Source organism: Tenrec ecaudatus, chromosome 14 (genome assembly GCF_050624435.1).
Source record: "Tenrec ecaudatus isolate mTenEca1 chromosome 14, mTenEca1.hap1, whole genome shotgun sequence".
Taxonomy (NCBI): Eukaryota; Metazoa; Chordata; class Mammalia; order Afrosoricida; family Tenrecidae; genus Tenrec; species Tenrec ecaudatus.
Window position 1 is genome coordinate 26,814,763 of NC_134543.1, and position 19,735 is coordinate 26,834,497.

Genomic DNA, 19,735 nt, shown 5'->3' on the forward strand with positions numbered 1-19,735 from the left:
AAGTTGTCAAGGATTTTCCCTTTGCTTGGATCCATAATCAATGCACATGGAAGCAGCAGCCAAGAAATCAAAGGACTCATTGGATAGGGTGACTCTTCTGCATAAGACCTCTAAAGTGTGGAAGCGCAAGGAGGTCACTTGAAAGACTGAGGTGGACCTGACTCAAGCCATAGTCCTGTTGCATCTGAATTGACCTTATGGCAGTAAGTTTGTTTGCTGTTGTTGTTGTTTTGATACTTGTAAAAGTTGTATAATGAATAAGGAAAATCAAAGAATTGATGCATTTAGAATTCTGGTGCTGGCAAAGAATATTGGAAGTACTGTGGACTTCCAGGATAGCAAACAAACCTGACTTGGAAGAAGTACAGCCAGAATGCTCCTTAGAAGCAAGGATGACAAGACTTCGTCTCATGCACTTGGGACATGATATCAGAAGATACTAGTCCCCGGAAAAGGATATCATGCTTGCTAGAGTGGCGAAGAGAAGACCCTCGATGAGATGGGTTGACACAGTATAACAATGTGTTCAAGTATCACACTTGTGAGGATGGTGGGGGACATGGCAGTGCTTTGTTCTGTTGTATGTTGGGTCGTTGTGAGTCTCTACAGATTCAACGGCACCTAACAACAACAGCAACCACCCAATCGATCATCAATTCTTAGGCCGGGTTCTGGTTTGGTGACTCCTGTGGGTCTCCTAGGGATCATGAGCCCCTTGAAAGAATGTCCATTTGTATCCATGTACATCTGGGAGCGTGGAACTCATGGCAGTTAGGACCTATTTGAAGGAGTCCATGAGCAAGAGTAAAGCTCACGCTCTGTCGCCTCCCCGTACTTGCACTATTTATGTAGCTCCACCATCTGAACCTAGCACCGGCTTGTTGCTATTAGCTGCCGTCAAGTTGGCCCTTGACCCATGTTCAATGGCACAAAACGTTGCTCACCTGTGCCTTTCCCATGACCAGTTGTGGATCCAACTGTTGTGATCCATAGGCTTTTCGTTAACTGACTTTCAAAAGTAGATTCTGTGCCTTTCTTCCAGCAAGATGCTGCCGTTATTGTTTGGTGTTTTGAGTTACTGTTAGGCTCCTAGGAACCCCTTTGATAGAGTTTCTCCATAGGGTTTCTTGGCTGTAATCTGTACAAGAGCAGATCTCTAACGCTTTCTCCAGCACCGCTGCTCAGTAGGTTTGAACTACCAGTCTTTCAGTTAGCAGCTGAGCACTAAAAGAGGCCACTGTGTTACATGAGCTCCTTAGCACAAGCTGCCTCCACACGAAAGTCCCCTCCAGGAGAGTAACTAAGGTGATTCATAAAGAAACAAATAGATTAGCACATCTCATCAAATGTCAACTGATTTTTTTAAAAGGGGGGGTGAGTAATTGGGAAATTCTCACTTCCCCAATTGTCTCTCTCCACAGGTTCAATTCCCCGTGTTTCCTGTTTTTGCCATAAGACCTATAGGTCACCAGACTTGTCACTCCTGTAAGATCAAAGCACATTGTATCGAAGCTGAGAAGCTGTATTAGTTCACATGAAACTGGTATTTACATCCCAAAGGAACTTTGATGAAAACCGCTCTTATTCTTCCGCTGTGCTTTTATTTTCAACATTCAGAAGCCTGAGGGTAAGAGTGGAAAGGAGGCAAACGGGATGTTGTTTCTAAACAGGGTAAGCTTTAAGGTAGTAGCAGGATGGTGCAGTCTTCCCACCCATCCCTGGAGCCAGCTTATCCCCAATTTGGTCAAGAGCCTCGTGCTTAACGATGGAAGGGAAGATGAAGCGGGGATGGCAGGCGTGAGCAGGAGGATTACAAAGAGGACTTTCTTTCCCTTGCACACTCCTACATTACGCTCACAGGAAGAGTTCTGGTTCTTGTACAGTGGGCACTGCACGCTGTTTCTCTGAGAGAAAACCAGGTCAGTGTGAGAAAATCCAGGACACCTGTCTGTAATTCCATTCCCTTGGAGGCGGTGGAGATCCGGCTGTTGTCTTCCCTGCTTTCTGCCCAGCAGGAACGTTCACTGCCTGTCTACTGTGTGCCAGGTACTGAGGCACGATTAAGCACTGTGCCTAAAAGAGATATAATTAAGGATAAAAATAAAACTAAGATAATGTACCTGCCCTGCTGAGAAGCCCTTAGTCCTGGGGCAGACACTGGTTGGTTGGTTGGTTGGTTGGTTGGTTGGTTGGTTGGTTGGTTGGTTGGTTGGTTGGTTGGTTGGTTGGTTAACAGTCTCCTTAGCATGTTCTGTGATAGAAGAGTTAATGAAGTCATGCCAAAGGAAGTGGCGGGGCTGCTCTGTCCTTGGTATAGTGAAGTACAAGGGGGTTCCGGTGTTGGCTGCTAGGCTCCAGTGCTCAGAGAACCCAGGCAAATGAAGGGATAAGGAGAAACAGTTGAAATACCTCTTAAAAATCTGGAAGGCTAGACACCAACTTAATGCACTTTGTCTCAGAGAATAGGATTCGCCCAACTCACAGTGACCTCAGGAGTTACGGAGTAAACTGCTTGCTACCGAGGACTTTCATGGCAGTGACCTTGCAGAAGAAGATCACCAGGCCTGTCTTCTGAGCTGCCTCTGTGTGGGTTCAAACCGGCAACCTTCAGGCTAGTAGTTAAGTGCTTAACCATCTGTACCACCCAGGGACCCAGATTATAGGAGGCTTCGAGTTCCTTCTGTGTATTTTCTAGTTTTTCTACAGAGAACAAAATACTTTAAAATCAGAAAACAAGCAAACATGACACTCCTTTCTTCGTTTTGGTTGTGCATACATATGTAACAAAGCATCTGCATCTGAACACTTTTTCCACATACAATTCAGTGACATCGATCATGTCCGTGATGGCCGTAACTCTCGCCGCTGTCCTTCTTATCCCCCTTAACAGAAGCTGGATGACCCGAGCTCGCAATGAATCCCCTCCGTCTCCCACTCCCACGACTGCTAACTACTCTGGTTTCTATGAACTTGCCTATTCTAGACATCGCGTATGTTGTTGCTAAGCGCGGTCAAGTCCGTTCCGACTCCTGGAGACTCTGTGGACACGGAACGAAGCACTTCCTGCTCCTGCAATAGCCTCACCGCTTTTATCCTAGTCAAGCCCAACGTTGCCTCTGTGTCAGGCCATCTCATCGTAGAGAGAAATCTTCCTCATTTGTGCGACCCTTCCACTTTACCAAACACCATGTCCTTCTCTAGGGACTGGTCTCCCTGATAACATGCCCAAAGTACTTAAGACAAATTCTCACCATCCTTACTTCTAAGGGCCCTCGTGGAGCAGTGGTTACGAGTTAGCCTGCCATCCTCATGGTCGGCAGTTCCAAACCGCAGAAGAAAGACTAGACTTTCTACTCCCATGGACAGTTACAGTTTCAGAAACCCTGGGGCAGGCACTGTGAGTTGGCATTGACTCATTGACAGTGAGTTTACTTCTAAGGAGTGTTCTGGCTGTACTTCTTCCAAGACAAGTTTTTAGCAGTCTATAGGACTTGCAATATCCGTTGTCAGCACAATAACTCAAAGGCATCAATTCTTCATCTTCCTTATTCAATGTCCAACTTTCATATGCATATGAAATGATTGAAAATACCATGGCTTTGGTCAAGTTCTCCTTAATCCTCAAAGTAGCGTCTTTGCTCTTCAACACTTTAAACAAGTCTTGTTCAGCAGATTCACACAATATAAGGTGTCTTTTGACTTCTTACTGCTGCTTCCCTGGATGTGGCAGTTACATAATCTCCTGTCAACTTTGTAACTGCCACAGTGAGCACTCACCGTGGATCCAAGAGAGATGAAATCCTTGATAACTTCCTGGAGAGCTCATATGAGTGAACCAAACTGAACCTGTGTCTGCTGAGTAGATGGCAACTCACAATAACCCTGAGGAGGAGAGCACAAGTGCCTCAGAGGCTGTAACTCTTTGGGAAAATGGCCAGCCACATCTTTCTCCCTCAGAGCTGCTGATGGGTCCAGTTCACCCACCTTCCCGTTAGCAGCAGCACCGCACCAGCGGGGCGCCTCTCGTGTAACTGGGATCTTACAATGTTTGTCCTTTCGTGAATGGCTTATTTATCTCAACACAATGTGTTCAAAATACACCCATGCTATTGTGCGTATCTGAACCTCATGTCTCTTTATGGTTTAATGACATTACCTACAGATCATGGGGAACAGAGAGAACAGACTTTTTAACAAATGTGCTGATAAAGTTGAGCACCCTCCAAGACATGAATACAGCAATACAGAGCAGGGAACCAATAGAGAAGTCTGAAGGGGCGGCCCAAGTCCCAACTACGTGCACAGATCCCCTCCCCGGAGAAAAAATTCACTTCAGAGAACAGCACGGAGGCTACAGCTCAGGGAGAGGGACACGTCTGATCAGAGCGCACGGGAGCAAATGAAGGAAGGGGAAGAGAGATTGGAGCACATCCTGCCCCACCAAGCCCTTAGGACGATAGTCCCGCTTAGAGCAGCCAAAGCACGGAGAGAACCATAGGGCCAGCCCCACTACAAGACACAGCATCCCTTACTGACCCATAGCGCTACAGGGGACAACACTGGAGACACAGTGCCGGAATTGTGCCTGGTCTGACCCCACCACACTGAGGCGAAACACTAAAGGTGTGCAACAGAACAGGTAGGGGAACAGAGCAACGAAGTCATAAGGGAATACCAAAAATAGACTTTGGGGCCAGGGTGTGGCACCCCATCAGACTCGACCATAAAACACTCCTAAAGGCCAACAAATAGTCCTTGAACTAACTACAAGCTTTTCTTTTTGTTATTGTTGTTTTGTTTGTTGTTGATGTTTAGTTTTGCTCTGTCTTGTTTTTGTGCATATTATTATCTCTGCAGGTCTATCTAGATAAGATAGGCAGGATAAACAATCTGGAGGAGAAAACGACAGGACCAGCGGGGGACATGGGAGAGGGGAGGTGGAGGAAAGGAAGTGAATGCTAATAAACCCAGGGACAAGGGAACAACAAGCGATCCAAAATTGGTGGTGAGAAGGGTGTAGGAGGCCTGGTAGGGCTTGATCAAGGGCAATGTAACTAAGAGGAATTACTGAACCCCAAATGAAGGCTGACCATGATAGTGAGACAAGAGGAAAGTAAAAGGAAATAGAAGAAAGAACTAGGAGGCAACAGGCATTTATAAAGGTAGAAATATAGGCATGTAAATAGATTTATATATGAGGATGGGGAAATAGATATACATGCATCTATTTATAGGTTTAGTATTAAGGTAGCAGATGGACATCGGGCCTCTACTCAAATACTCCCTCAATGCAAGAGCACTTTGTTCTATTAACCTGGCATTCCATGATGCTCAGCTTTCCGACACTGTTGCTGAAGACAAAGCGGGTGCATAAGCAAATGTGGTAAAGAAAGCTGATGGTGCCAGAATCCGGTGTCTTAAAGGCTTGAAGATAAGCAAGTGCCCATCTAGCTGAGAAGCAACAAAGCCCACATGGAAGAAGCACACCAACCTGTGTGATCACGAGGTGTTGATGGAATCAGGTGTCAGGCATCAAAGAACAAATCATATCACTATGAATGAGGGGTAGTGCGAAGTGGAGACCTAAAGCCCATCTGCAGATAATTGGACATCCCCTTACAGAAAGGTCACAAAGAAGAGATGAGCCAATCAAGGTGCAGTATAGCAATGAGGAAACATACAACTTTTCTCTAGTTCTTTAATGCTTTCTAACACACACACACACACACACACACTGCCACTATCATCATCCCAGTTCTACCTTACAAGTGCAGCTGGACCAGAGCATGTACACTGGTACAGATCGGTCAGTGTAAGACACGAAAAAATAATAATTTCTAAATTATCAGAGATTCATGAGGGAGGGATGATGTGAGAGGGAGGGAGGGAAGGAAAAAATGAGGAGCTGAAATGAAGGGCTCAAGTAGAAAGAAAATGTTTTGAGAATGATGATGGCAACGAATGTACAAATGTGCTTGACACAATGGATCTATGTATGAATCGTGATAAGTCTTGTATGGACCCCCAATAAAAATATTTTAATAAATAAATTATATATAAATATATATTAAGATAAGAGCTGGAAACACAGGGAATCCAGGACAGATAACCCCCTCCGGACCAATAATGAGTGTAGCGATACCAGGAGGGTAAGGATAAGGTGGGGGGAGAAAGTAGGAACTGATCACAATGATCTACATGTAACCCCCTCCCAGGGGGACGGACAACAGAAAAGTGGGTAAAGGGAGACATCAATCAGTGTAAGACATGAAAAAATAATATTTTCTAAATTAACGAGGGTTCATGAGGGAGGGAGGGGGGAAATCAGGAGCTGATACCAAGGGCTCAGGTAGAAAGCAAGTGTTTTGAAAATGATGATGGCAGCATATGTACAAATGTGTTTGACATGATGGATGGATGGATTGTGTCAAGAGCTATACGAGCCCACAATCAAAGGATATTGTTTTTAAGGTAGGGGTGGAATCTAATCTGTCAATCAGGTTACAGCCTAATGATGCCTCTGTGGGGATGTGGCCTTCTTATAACTGAAGGAAAGTGGGACCCTCCCTCTGTCTCTCTCTGCCCCCTTTCCTTCCTGCTTGCTGGGATTCTGCCACTCACCCTGAGAGCTGCTGGTTCCCTACCATGGTTCCGCCAAACTTGGATCCATATGACTCTGCGCCCACCAACCTGTGATCTTCCTGAATTCTGCATCATTGCATGTGGCTGTGAGTCTGAAGAGAGACATGTGGACTCGTGCCAAACTTGTGGACTTGAGTGGGACTGGGCTGGGCTGTCTTCTTGATATATAATTGCCACTTGATAGAAAGCTCTTTCTTACACGCTGTTGAGTGTCACTCAACCTGCTTCTCTAGTCAACCTGGCCTAATACTTTGACCTTTTCTTGAAGGGGCAGGACTGAGAAATGAGACGTTATTATTTAATAGGTAAAGAGTTTCTGTTTGGGATCATGAAAAACATTTTGAAGACAGATCATGCTAACAGTTGCACAATATTGTGAATGTCACCAATGTCACTGCCTTGCACAGTTTAAGATGATTAAAATATTTAAAATTTTCATAATTTTAATTTTCATAATTAAATAATTTTCATTTTAATGACAATCACATTTCAAAACAAGGTAACATACAAATTTATAAGACAATCAGGGAAATGTAGAACATTGACTGGATATTTGATGCTATTAATAAGTTTTTAATTTAAGAATAATGATATTGTGTTTGTGTTTTTTTTTTAAGAACCGGTGTTTTTAGAGATATATGTTAAAATATTTACTGATGAAATTTGATGTCTGATATTTGCTTCCAAATTAGCTGGTAAAAAAATTTTTTTAATTAAAAAAAAAATTAGCTGGTGGTGGGAGTAGAAGTGGTGGGATGACAAGGATTGGCCCTGGGTCCAAATTGTGAAAGTTCGTGGTGACTCTTGGGATTCACTTTTCTATTCCCTGTATCTTTGCATCGGTTTGGAATGTTTCATTTCATAATAATTTTTGAAAAGGTTCTACAAATTCGTGGTTGAAACTCGAAGTAGTCAGAAAGTAAAATAAACAAAATTTAATCTGTCCATAATCATACCCTGTAGAGATAATCACTACTATCACTTTAGAGTATGTCCTCCTGGGCTTTGACATAATAAAGCTGATAGAAATCCTGCTGTGACGTTGTTTTGTAATGTTTTTGTCACCTAAAGTAGTGTCATTCTTGTCACTAAAAACTCAAACGCATTAATCTTAACAGTTGCAAGGATTTTTAGTTCCCCTAACCTTTAGTTAATCGATCCTCTATTTTTCTACTCAAAATTTTTGATACTAGGAACATCTTTGAAAAGCTTTATTTAGGGACGCCACTAATTTCAAAAGTCAAACTATTAGTTCAAATAATACGCACCTTTTTGGGCATTTAATTCATACAACCAAACAATCTTGCCTTGCTTGGGGAGTCTCCACATTCAAAACCTGGCCGATACATTTCGCACACAGCCGTCACAGTCTGTCAGGGGAGGTTTGTGTCTTGCTATGATGTAGACCAAGATAGTCTGGAAGAAAGCCTGGTGATTTCTTCTGAAATCAGCCAGTGAAAGAAAGCTCTCTGGATCACAATAGTCTGATGTCCAAGGGATCACGGGTATAGTCAGGGTGGCGCAGTATTTTAGCCCATTGCGCATGGGGTTGCCAGAGTGGGGTGGGGCTGGGGAGGTAACAACACAGAAGTTTAGGATGCTTCTTGTTGAAGTAACAGGGACCCCGCATCCAAGTGATGTGACTGCAGTGCCCAGTGGTAAGAAGGACTCAGACGTAGGCCGACTCTCTTTTTCATGAGTTCCATTGAATTATGCAACTGTCACGAGCCCCCACAGGTACCCACTTCTTCCTTCATTTCCAGGTGGGGAGAGAACATGCCATCCAATCCCATGAGATTAGATCTTGACATTGTTACTGGTTGGGACAACTGTTTGGTCTTGCTGGTAGAGTCAGGTAAGCGGACTCATAAGGAAGGAAACCAAGATGGCATGATTCATCCTCGAGTAGGAAGAACAAGGTCAGAGAACTTGGTGTCCCAGAACAAACAGACCTATGTATACAGACCCTTGCTACAAGACAGAGGGAGCCTGTAGATCAGTGAGGAAAGAACAGACCTTTAAATAAATAGTGCTGATAAAAATTGAGCACCCATGTAGAAAACAAATTGAAATTGCACTCCTATCTCCCATTGAATATAATTTCCAATTCCAAGTGGAACTGACCTAACTGTAGAAAGTAAAATTAGAAAGCTTTACAAAGTAATATAAAAGCGTATGCTCGCGATCTCAGGAAAGGGAAGCATTTCTTAAACAAGACACGAAAACCATGAACCATAAAAGAAATGGTGAATAAATTTGCCTACATTAGAATGAGAGATTTTTGTCCATCAACAGATACCACTGCTAGGGCAATGAATGTACAAAAGTGCTTTACATAATTGATAGATGAATGGATTGTGATAAGAGTTGTATGAGCCCCTAATAAAATATTTTTTTAAAAAGAGTTGTATGAGCCCCAATAAAATGATTTTTAATTGCCTTGACAGCACCTAGAAATATATATATATATCACTGTTAGCATAACAGAGCAGTGGACGGTAATTACAACAGACAAAGGACTAAGATCCATGCTCCAGGAACTCTCGCCCATCAGAAGAGGAAAGACATGCAGATAAGCCAGGAAGGAAGAGGCTCGCCCAGGGCTGCGTGAAAGAGGGACGCCAAAGGTGATCCCCTCATGCGTGTCTCCAGTGGGCCCCACCGTGTGGATATGTCACAGGACGAGGGGCACCTCCTTTGACTATGCTGCATAATGCTCCTGTGACCGTCCTGTGCAGGTTGTTATGGAGACATGGTCTCCGTTCTCCTGGGTATATGCCGCATACCTAAGAGCAGAGTTGAGGCATGTGGCAACTCTCCAGTCAGCGAGGAGCAGCCAAACCGTTCTCCGAAGGAGCCGTGCCATTCGCTTCCATCCCCACCAGCTGGGTTTGAGGCTTCCAGTCTCTCCCCATCCTCTAACACCTGTTTGTGTCTGTCTAGAAATACGTGTGCGTCTCGTGTACTTTGGACCCGCTGTCAGAAGAGACTGGTCGCTGGAGAAAGACGCCATGCTTGTAGAGCAGACGGGCAGTGAAAAACGAGGAAGACCCTCCATGAGACGGATCGACGCAGTGGCTGCAAGCATGGGCTCAAGCAGAGGAACAATTGTGAGCATGGTGCAGGACCGGGCAGTGTTTCATGCTGTTGTATGTAAGGTCACTGTGGGTCAGAACCAACTCTATGGCACCTAACAGGAACAGCAGAGACCTTGACTATAGGCTGAACTTGACCTTGAATTTCACAAGAAACGTTTTAGCCTTCACTGAGTCACTTGGCTTCCAGGTGGGAATGGGCTCCTGGCTATCAGTGGAAAAAGTGCAAGTCTTTCACTCTCCTCCCAGCTGCTAGGAAGAAAGCTATTTTTCCTGTCACCTGATCAGTGGCATCACTAGGGCTGGTGTGTTAGTCCGGGTAGACTGGAGAAACAAAATCATTGACACTCATACATGTGTGAGAGACCTTTTTATCAAAGAGTCATTGTATATTCAGAAAACACCCCAGCCCAATCCAGATCAAGTTCCTAAGTTCAATATTAGCCCATATGTCTGATACCAGTCTATAAATCCCTCTTCAGATTAATGCAACACATGCAATGGTGCCAAGTGCAGGACAATCACAGGCCGGTGGGTGGAAAGTCTGGTGGGTCCCGTGTTGGTAGAAGCAGCTCAGTGCTGGTGTGGGTCTCGGCGTGGGTCTCCACGTGGCTCCTCCAGCTCCAGGGCTCTGGTTGCCATTAGCACAGCTCCATGTGTCTTGTCAGCAGGAAGTCAAGCAGAGAAAGAGTATGTGTCCCACCTCCAGGGAGGAAGACAGAAGTTCCCAGAATCCTCAGGAGAAGGCCATGCCCACAAAAACAGATCAAATCAGGCTGCGACCTGACTGACAGGCTAGACTCCACCCCTTCGCTCAAGTTGACAGGAGATGATGTCACTGCCACGGCTGGCTGGTGTCACTCAGTGTCAGAAACTCACAGTGTCACTCACACACCCACAAGGACCTCTTCCACACGATATAGAATCCTTAGTCATGTTTATGATCAATGCTGATCATAGAATAAGATGATAAAACCATTGTAAACTGCTTAAATGTAATCTTTCTTGAATTATATGAAAATGACCCACAAGATTGGTATGAAAATCATTCTGAATGGAATGACATTATTACAATATTATTAGTCACTGAGCAGAGGCTTTTTATTCTCTTTTCTTTAATCACTACTTTATTCACAAAAAAAGTTATTGATAGAGGTTCACAAAGACTGATCACCAACATTATAGCTAAAATATCAGGAATTGGACAAAATCAGCAACTATAAAACACATGACAACAACAGTATGTGTGTCGAAGTGACTTTATGACTGGGTAGTCATCCCAGCAGAGCATACAAAACAGTTTCTTAGCCCTACAGGTAGATTGGTCTATGTAGGCTAGACTTACCAAAAAATGTCTTTGTTGTTGTAACTGTGAGAATGTATATACTTTTTGTAATAATTTTATTGGGAGCTCTTACAGGTATCATAACATCCCATAGTTCAGTCACATCAAGCACTATTGTACACTTGTTACCACAACCAGGTCAAAACATTCTCCTTCTTCTTGACCTCCTTGATATCATCCTCCCCGTTACCCCATCTCTCCCCAACAAACCCTTATTATTGTTATTCTATATATTGGTGTATATATATATTGCCTTGTCTTATCGTACACTGTCCAATATATCCATTCACCTACAATTCTGTTGTTTGCTCCCCTCGCGTGCAGTTACACAGCCATCTTTGCTATCCACTCCCCCCTCCTCCCCTTCCCCGCTCCCTTCCAATACCCTCAGGAAACCGTTACTCTGTTACTTTTTCTGAGGGATTATCTATGTTGGATTTCATGCATCACACAATCTTAATTTTATCAATGAATATATGCAAGTCTAACAAGGTTAGTGAGGTAGCACTGAAACCATAGGAGCAGAGGGAGGAAATATTAAAAAACTAGAGGATATTTATGTGGCTCATCAGTGCTATACCACGCCTGGCTTTGTCATCCCTTCCTTTGGCCCTTCTGAGAGAGACTGTCCAATTATCTCGCAGGTGGGTTTTGGGTCTCCACTGCATCCATGCCCCTTCACATCAACTTGGCTGCTTGTTTTTGACCTGTGATACCTCTTCCCACCTACACCTCATGATCACACAGGTTGGTGTTCTTCTTCTATTTTGGCTTTGTTGCTTCCCTGCTATATGGCTGCTTGTTTAACTACAAGCTTCTAAGACCCCAGACACTATCTCTTTTGATAGCCAGGCACCATCAGCTTTCCTCACCACATTTAGTTACACACCCATGTTGTCTCTCAGCGGTCTGTTGGGAGGGTGAGTATGTTACAGTGCCATTTTATTTGAAAAAATAACCAACACATTTCTGCTGCAACACTACACACACAAAAGCTTTGTAGATACTCGTGTGAGTCTGAGTGGCAGTGGGTTTGGCTTGGTTTTTATTCTCTCATGTGAAGATCTTAGAAAAGCTTAGTTTTAAAATAAAAGTCAAAATCAATGTGGCAGGTGGAGTGTACACTCCTCCTTTGTCACTGAGTAAGTGACCCCCAATGCCTCTTCCTAGCAAATAAAAATGAAATGCTTCCCAGGGAAAGTGCCTGGTGGCATAGTTGGCCACAGATGGAGTTGCTAACCAAGGCCAGCTGTTTGAACCCACCGGTGTAACAGGTATAGCAATCCACGGAAGAAAGACAAGGCTGTCCACTCCCAGAAATATTTGAAGTCTCTAAAACAGTTCCACTCTGTCCCACTGGGTCACTCTGTGTTGGAATCAATGTGACGGCCATGAGCTTTGTTTTTGTTTTTTGCTTTGTTTTTTGCATGGGGATAATAAGGAGAAACCTCTAGCGGTGAGGATGTTTCTCGGAAAGCAGCTCAGAAAAGCGGGGAGGGAAGGGATCCTCTCAACACAAGGATGGAAGTCCATCTCCATGGGCAGGGCCAGGCTCGGCCCCAGGGCTGTCACTGGGAATGGGCCACACCGAGTGACACGGTCAGAAGGGGCGTCCTTACAACGACCATCTACAAAGGTTCTGTGCAGCAGTGTTGAAACTGTAAACCTTTGTGGGAGCAGATAATTCCTCTTTCTCCTGCAAAGTGACTGGGTGACAGGTGGTGCTTAACAACCCAATACTAACCCCCGGTAACACCACTATTGCTGGCATGTAACTAACTGGGTGACAGACAGAACACTCCTACTAGAAGCCTGTGTGGTGGGAGTTACTGTGTCCAGTGAGCCAAGGAGAGTCCAGGGATGCGAGGGCAACTGGCATTTGGAACCAGCAGGGTTAAGTTATTTCGGCTCAGTCATCTTTTCTGCCAGTCAAGAGATGGACAGAGACACCATTCACACCGGGCACGGGCTTGGGTGGGAAGTTCAAGAGCAGAACAGTAGGTCAATGGGAGAGCTACTGCCGCCGCCTCTCTGCCCTCTCTCAGTCTGTTCCTTCTACTTCCACATCATCACCCAAACCTCAGCCACTGTCTTTCTGGGTCCCACCCACTCATGGCATGGGACCCTGGCCAGATGACCCTACCCGGAGCCCCAGACCAAAGTGCCTCTTCTTGGTCCTTCCAAAGCATTTTAGGCTTAACTCCAGCACAGCACTGACCACGTTGGAATAAAGGTTTACCTTCGCATGCTAATCCAAAGGTGGACAAAGGTCGACAAAAAGGCAAACTCACCCAGCCCTGCTGTGGAAGGACAGCCTCCACAAAGATTACAGCCAAGCAAATGCCAGAAGCCCTTCTGCTGCATCGTAACACCCAGGGTCTCCAGGAGGGGGATCAACTCCACCGGAAGGGGCATGAGCTTTACATCTGTTTCCTTTGTCATTTTATGCAAGTTAGTAATATCTCTAAACCTCAACTTTCCATCTGTACAAAGGGGATAATAATAGTCGTGTCAGTCTGCGTAGACTAGAGAAGCAAATCCATGGACACACCTATGTGAATAAGAAAGAGATTTATATACAAGAGCAATTGAACATTGAGAAAACATCCCAGCCCAGTCCGGATCAAGTCCATAAGTCTGATATTAGCCCAGACGTCCGATACCAATCTGTAAAGTCCTCTTCAGACTCATGAAACACATGCAATGACACTGAATGTGGAAGATCACAGGCCAGTGGGTAGAAAGTCTTTGGATCCAGTGGCATTGGAAACATCTCAGCGCTGGCAGGGGTCTCTGCATCAGCGTGGGTCCATGTGTCTTGTCAGCTGCTATGTTCCCAGGGTGTGAGCAGAGAGACTCCTGCTCCAAGGAGGAATACCAGATTTCCCAGAATTCGCAGGAGAAGGCCCTGCCCACACAGAGGTCTCGTTGGCTATGATCTGATTGACAAGCTAGACTCCACCCCTACACTATTAATCCTCAACTTGACAAACAAATATATATCTGCCACAATAGTTAACTACCCTTAGGGATGCTGGAGGGTACGATGAGATGAATTATTCAGGATGCAAAGGAGAGAGAAGTTTCTGAAGAAATAACCACTATTATTAATTAGCCCAGCATTCCCCGCCACACACACCCACTACAATCATAATCATTCTCACCCACTACAATTCTCCTGTCAAATGTTGGCCAAATGTTGTGTTACTGGGGGCGGGAAGGTGGGTAGTAATATAAAAAGTGACTTCAGGCACCAGGTGGCTTCCTTCTGAGCTGACAGCACAATGCATAAGACTGAAACGATCAAAACAATGCCAGTGCTTAGGGCAAGGGGCAAACGTGACCCCTTGCTCGGCTGTCCAAGAGAACTAGGAATAGATATCTTACATCTGAAGCTTTCTCCCCAATGGAACCTTAGTTCGTATCCTCTTAAGCTTAGAGCCAACTTTCAGAAATAATAATTAAATCAGGAAAGAAATGGGGTCAACAGGTCTCGAAGTCTCAGAACTCATAGAGTGAAGAGGCTGAGAGCAAAGCTGTTAAGCCTGACTCATCAACCCAAAGAACTTCTCAGTTTGGGGAGATGTAGCAGCGTGTCTCATCAAATACTAGTTGACCCAAAGTTTGTCATCTAAAGTATAAAAAAAAAATTCTGCCCAAACATTGAGTGACCTTTTTCACATCCTTTCTGGCTTGCTTCATAAAATTTATTGTTATATGCAGTAATCATGTAAAGATTGCATCCATGATAATAAAAAATGTAACTATCTAAGAATTCATATCCGGAAAGACATGTGTAGTCTCTAAGAAGAGAAACTTCAAAGTGTTATTGAAAGATATGAAAGCAGATTTTAATAAACAAGAAATGAGTCAGTGTTTCTGATTGAGAAGACATAAAAGTGTAAAGATATCAGGTCTCATGATAATTTACAAACAGTGCCAATCAAAAGTTCTATAGGCTTAGGAGATTTGTTTTGTTTTGTTTTGAAGACCCCCCAATAGAATAATTCTGAATTTCATTTGGAAATAATGAGTTAAGCATACTATGCCATATTTTGAATTATTTAAAAAAATATTTGACCTAACCTTTTGCTTTATCAAGAGACATTTCACATATCATAAAGTCACACTTATAGAATATATAGGTCAAAACAACCAGGTGTTGGTATAGCAGTAGCAACACAAAGCAATGGAGAACTAGGAATCTACAAATAAAATCACATATTTATGATAAACCAGTTTTGACTCAGTGGGAAAAGAAAGGAATCTTCAATAAATGGTGATGGAAAAACTGGATTTCCACATACAGAAAAATGAAAGAGAAGCTATGCTTCATAACACACACACAAAAAAAATTTTTTTTTTCAGCCTGGCCAATAGAAACTTTATTACTTTGTATAACAGCGTGTTGCCTTGGGGGCAACTTGCCAGTTGCCTTGGGGGCGGGTGTTTTCTGGGCTGGAGCCTTCTGGGCTTTCTGAGCTTTCGGAGGCCCGCCCTTCTGACCCGCAGCTTTCTCCTTCTGGGCGGGAGCCTTCTTGCCCATTTTGTATTGATATCCGCCTTCTGCCAGGCTTGTCGGACATACTTCTGTCAGGCACTGTGTGGGAACTTGAGGATGAAGTCGGTGAGCTGCATGCATTTGAAAGGCATGGCCTGCCGTCTGACTTGAGTGCAAGGGCCATCGACCAAAGCCCGGTTCTGATCAATCACATCTACAATCGCGACCAGTTTCCCGGCATTAGGTCCAAAGGAGATGTAGGCCACCCGGCCAACCTCCACGAAGCGCCTGAACACCATCTTGGCGGCGTTCGGCGAGAAGGAAGAAGGCCCGCCCAGCGGTGCGCATGTGCAGACAGCAGGCCCCGCCCCTACGCCCCCACACAAAAATTTTAATGGATTAAACACCTAGATGTGAAATCTAAAACCATAATATTCTTAGAAAAATATTCAGGGGCAATGCTGTCAGGAATAGCCTATAATAATGAAGTCTCTAATAATATAACAAAGATACAAATAACAAAAGACAATATAAATAAGTAGGACCTAATAAAAATTGACAACACTTCAAAGAATTTAATCAAAAAGTGAAAAAGACAAGCAACCCACAGAGAGAATTTCTCTCTCTCTCTCTCTCTCTCTCTCTCTCTCTCTCTCTCTCTCTCTCTCTCTCTCTCTCCCCCCGCCCTCTTTCTCTCACTGCCATCAAGTCATTGCTGACTCATAGTGACCCATATGAAAGCCAAGTCTTTCTCCTGTGGAGCTGCTGGTGGTTTCAAACTGCAGACCATGCAGACTACAGCCAACTGAGTAACCAAGACACCACCAGGACCATTGGAAAATATTTGGAAACCATGTATTTGGTAAAAATGTAATAGCCAAAAAAATGTAATAGCCAAAATAGATATATCATTTCCACAACTTAACAAAAAGACATAAACTATCATAATTCAGTTATAAAATGAGTGAAAGACTGGAATTGCTATAGTATCAAAGAGGACATTCAAATGACTGCCAAACACAGGCAAGATGCTCAGTATCATTAGCCCTTATCTAAATCACTGCCATTGAATCGATGCCAACACACACTGCCCCGGTAGGACAGGGCAGAGCTGCCCCTGTGAGTTTCCAAGACTATAATTCCTCACAGGAGTAGAACGCCCCATCTTTCTCTTACGCAAGGGCTGGTGATTTAAAACTGCAGGTCTTGCAGGACTAGTCCTCCTAGACATGCAAATGAAACCACTGTGAGATACCATTTTACTCTCACGAAGACGGCTACCCACCACTTGTGTGTCCGTTTTCCTACGGTGGGAGCATGTGTGTTGCTTTGAGGCTGGAAGCTATGTCACTGGTATTGCAAATGCCAACAGGATCACCCAAAGTAAACAGGTGTCAGCAGAGCTTCCAGACTAAGCAGAGACAGCAAAGAACCGGACTTCCCACTTCAGGGGATGGAGCCTTTGAAAACCTTATGCAAAGTTTGGAAACATTGTAAGATACTTAGGGTCTAATGAGTGGGAGGGGAACATTGTTGGAGATAGTGCCAGAGGACGGCCCCTTGGGTCTGAGGACACTGGAAATGGGACTGCCCGAGGAGCTGACTTCTCTGAGTAGGGTCGACGCTGGTGACATGAGTTGGGAAAGCCTGTGGAAGTAGAGCCTTGAGGATCTTCGTTTGCAGATCGAGCATGACTCAAGGTAAGGAGACACAACTGGGAAAATACTCTAGTGCCTGGAACTTGGGATGTGTGAAATATGTATCTAGGAAAATTGGAAGCGGTCAAAAATGAAATGGAGCACATAAAGACCAACATGTGATAGGATTTTGGGTGCCAACGTGACTCCCATAAGAACATGCGGTGGAGTTTAGCCTGTCGATCACAGCTTGATTGGAAGATAACCAAGATATATGCCTCTTTGAGGTCAGCCGCTTCCTCTTTCTCGCAGTGCACTGTTGCCTGAGTTAGCTTCTCTGCACTACCTGTGGGCTGAGCCACCCGTGGATCGTGGTGGACCATGTTATCATACAGTGCATGGGTATGCCTTGAGGCTCCATCAAAACCTGCTTCACCCTGCTGCTGCCCTACTGGCCACGGCTGTGCCTCGCCATCTCATCTTCCTGCTGTTGCCGCACCACCTTGCCATGTCAGCTGCCTTCGGGACGACTCTGCTCATCTTGCCTGTGGGCAGACTCCACGCCTCCTGCCAGCCATATCACTGTCTGCTCCTTGACCTTGGACCAGTGGTCTGCAAGAGTTGGAAGGACCTTTGGTATATTAACTGTCCCACAAAAGTGAATTGCACTGAGCCGCCTGCACCACTGTATGGCTTCATTAGTTATTATATTCCTTCTTGCTATTTAAATATATCCATATATATATATGCATATATATATAATCATGTGCCCTGGTTTTGTTTCACTAAAAACCCCTAACACACTCAGCGTTTGTGAGTTGAGCTGGGCTGGGATTAGCCATTTAGAGTCAGAAAATCATATGACTTACCGTGCTGGGAATAATACAATCAAGAGGAATGGTGTGGCATTCATTGTCAAGAAGGACATTGTAAGGGATAAGGGAACAACAAGAAATCTAAAATTGGTGGCCAGAAGGGGGTATAATGCCTGGTGGGGTTGATCAAGTGCAATGTGTCCAAGAGGAATTATTGAGAGTTGAATGGAGGGTGAGCATGATAGTGGGACAGGAGGAAGGTGAAAGGAAATAGAGGAAAGCAGTAGGAGGTAAAAGGTATTTATAGAGGTATAGTTATAGACATGTATATAGTTAATATATTAACTTATAATGAAAAGGATAGAGGACAATGTACATATATGTTAAGTATTAAGATAGCAGATGAACTTTGGGCCTCTTCTCAAGTCCTTCCTAAACACAAGAACACTTTGTTTTAATAACCTGGCACTCTTTGATACCTTCCCAATGTGGTCACTGAAGACAAAATGGGTGCAAAAGCAAATGTGGTAAAGAAAGCGGATAGTGCCTGGCTATCAAAAGATATAGCATCTGGGGTCTCAAAGGCTTGAAGTTAAACAAGCAGCCATTGAGCAGGGAGGCAAATGAGCCCAGATGGAGAAGCATACCAGCTGTGTGATCATGAGGTGTCCACAGGATCAGGTGTCAGGTACCAAAAGATCCAAAACAAACAATTATATCAATGTGAAAGAGGGGGGATGGAGCGGAGACCCAAAGCCCATCTGTAGACAATTGAACATCCCCCCTCAGAAGGGTTATAAGGAAGGGATGATTCATCCAAGGTGCAGTATAGCACCAACAAAACACACATCATTCCTCTAATCCCCGCCACTACCATGACCCAGTTCTATCTTAAAAATCTGGCTAGACCAGAGTACACACATTGGTACTGATAAGAGCTTTCATCACATGGAATTCAGGACAGATAAAAACCTCAGGAGTAATAATATCATGGGGAGGAGACTGGAGAGGGAGAGGAAGGGGGAACCCATCACAATGTTGGATATATAGCCCACCCACCAGGGGGATGAAAAACAGAAATGTGGGTGAAGGGACAGTATAAGACATGAAATAACAACAAGACATAATTGATCAAGGATTCACAAGGGTGGGAGAGGGAGGAGCAATAATGAGCTGATACCAAAGGCTCAAGTAGAAAGAAAATGTTTTGGAGATGTTGATGGCAACATATATACAAGTGTGCTTAATACAGTCAAATGGTGGATTGTTATAAGATTTGTAAGAGGCCCCCCAATAAAAGGATGAATAAAAAAATTATTTAAGAACATTGAAAAATGAATCATGAAATAGAATATTGTTGGTGATGGGATTATCCATCTTCAAGGAAATCCAATCACTACAGCTATTATTCAAATTTATGCACCAACCACAAAAGCTAGTGATGAAGATATTAAAGCATTCTATCAACAGATACAGTCAGAAATTGCTCAAATATACAATCACGATGCATTGACACTTAATGCCAATTGGAATGCAAACACCGGAAACATAGGAAAGAACAGTTGTTAGAAAACATGGACTTGGTGATAAAATTAAACTGAGATCTCATGACAGAATTTTGCAAGACGAACCACTTTTTCATAGTAAATACCTTTTTTCAACAACACAAAAGGGAACTATACACATGGACTTCCCCAGAT

At 44.0% G+C, this 19,735-nt stretch overlaps 1 pseudogene; it reads right to left on the reverse strand.

The window, feature by feature from the left end:
* LOC142426204 (uncharacterized) overlaps positions 1-15,928 on the reverse strand; it is a 28,119-nt pseudogene extending 12,191 nt beyond the window's left edge.
* Positions 15,929-19,735: the final 3,807 nt, after the last annotated feature.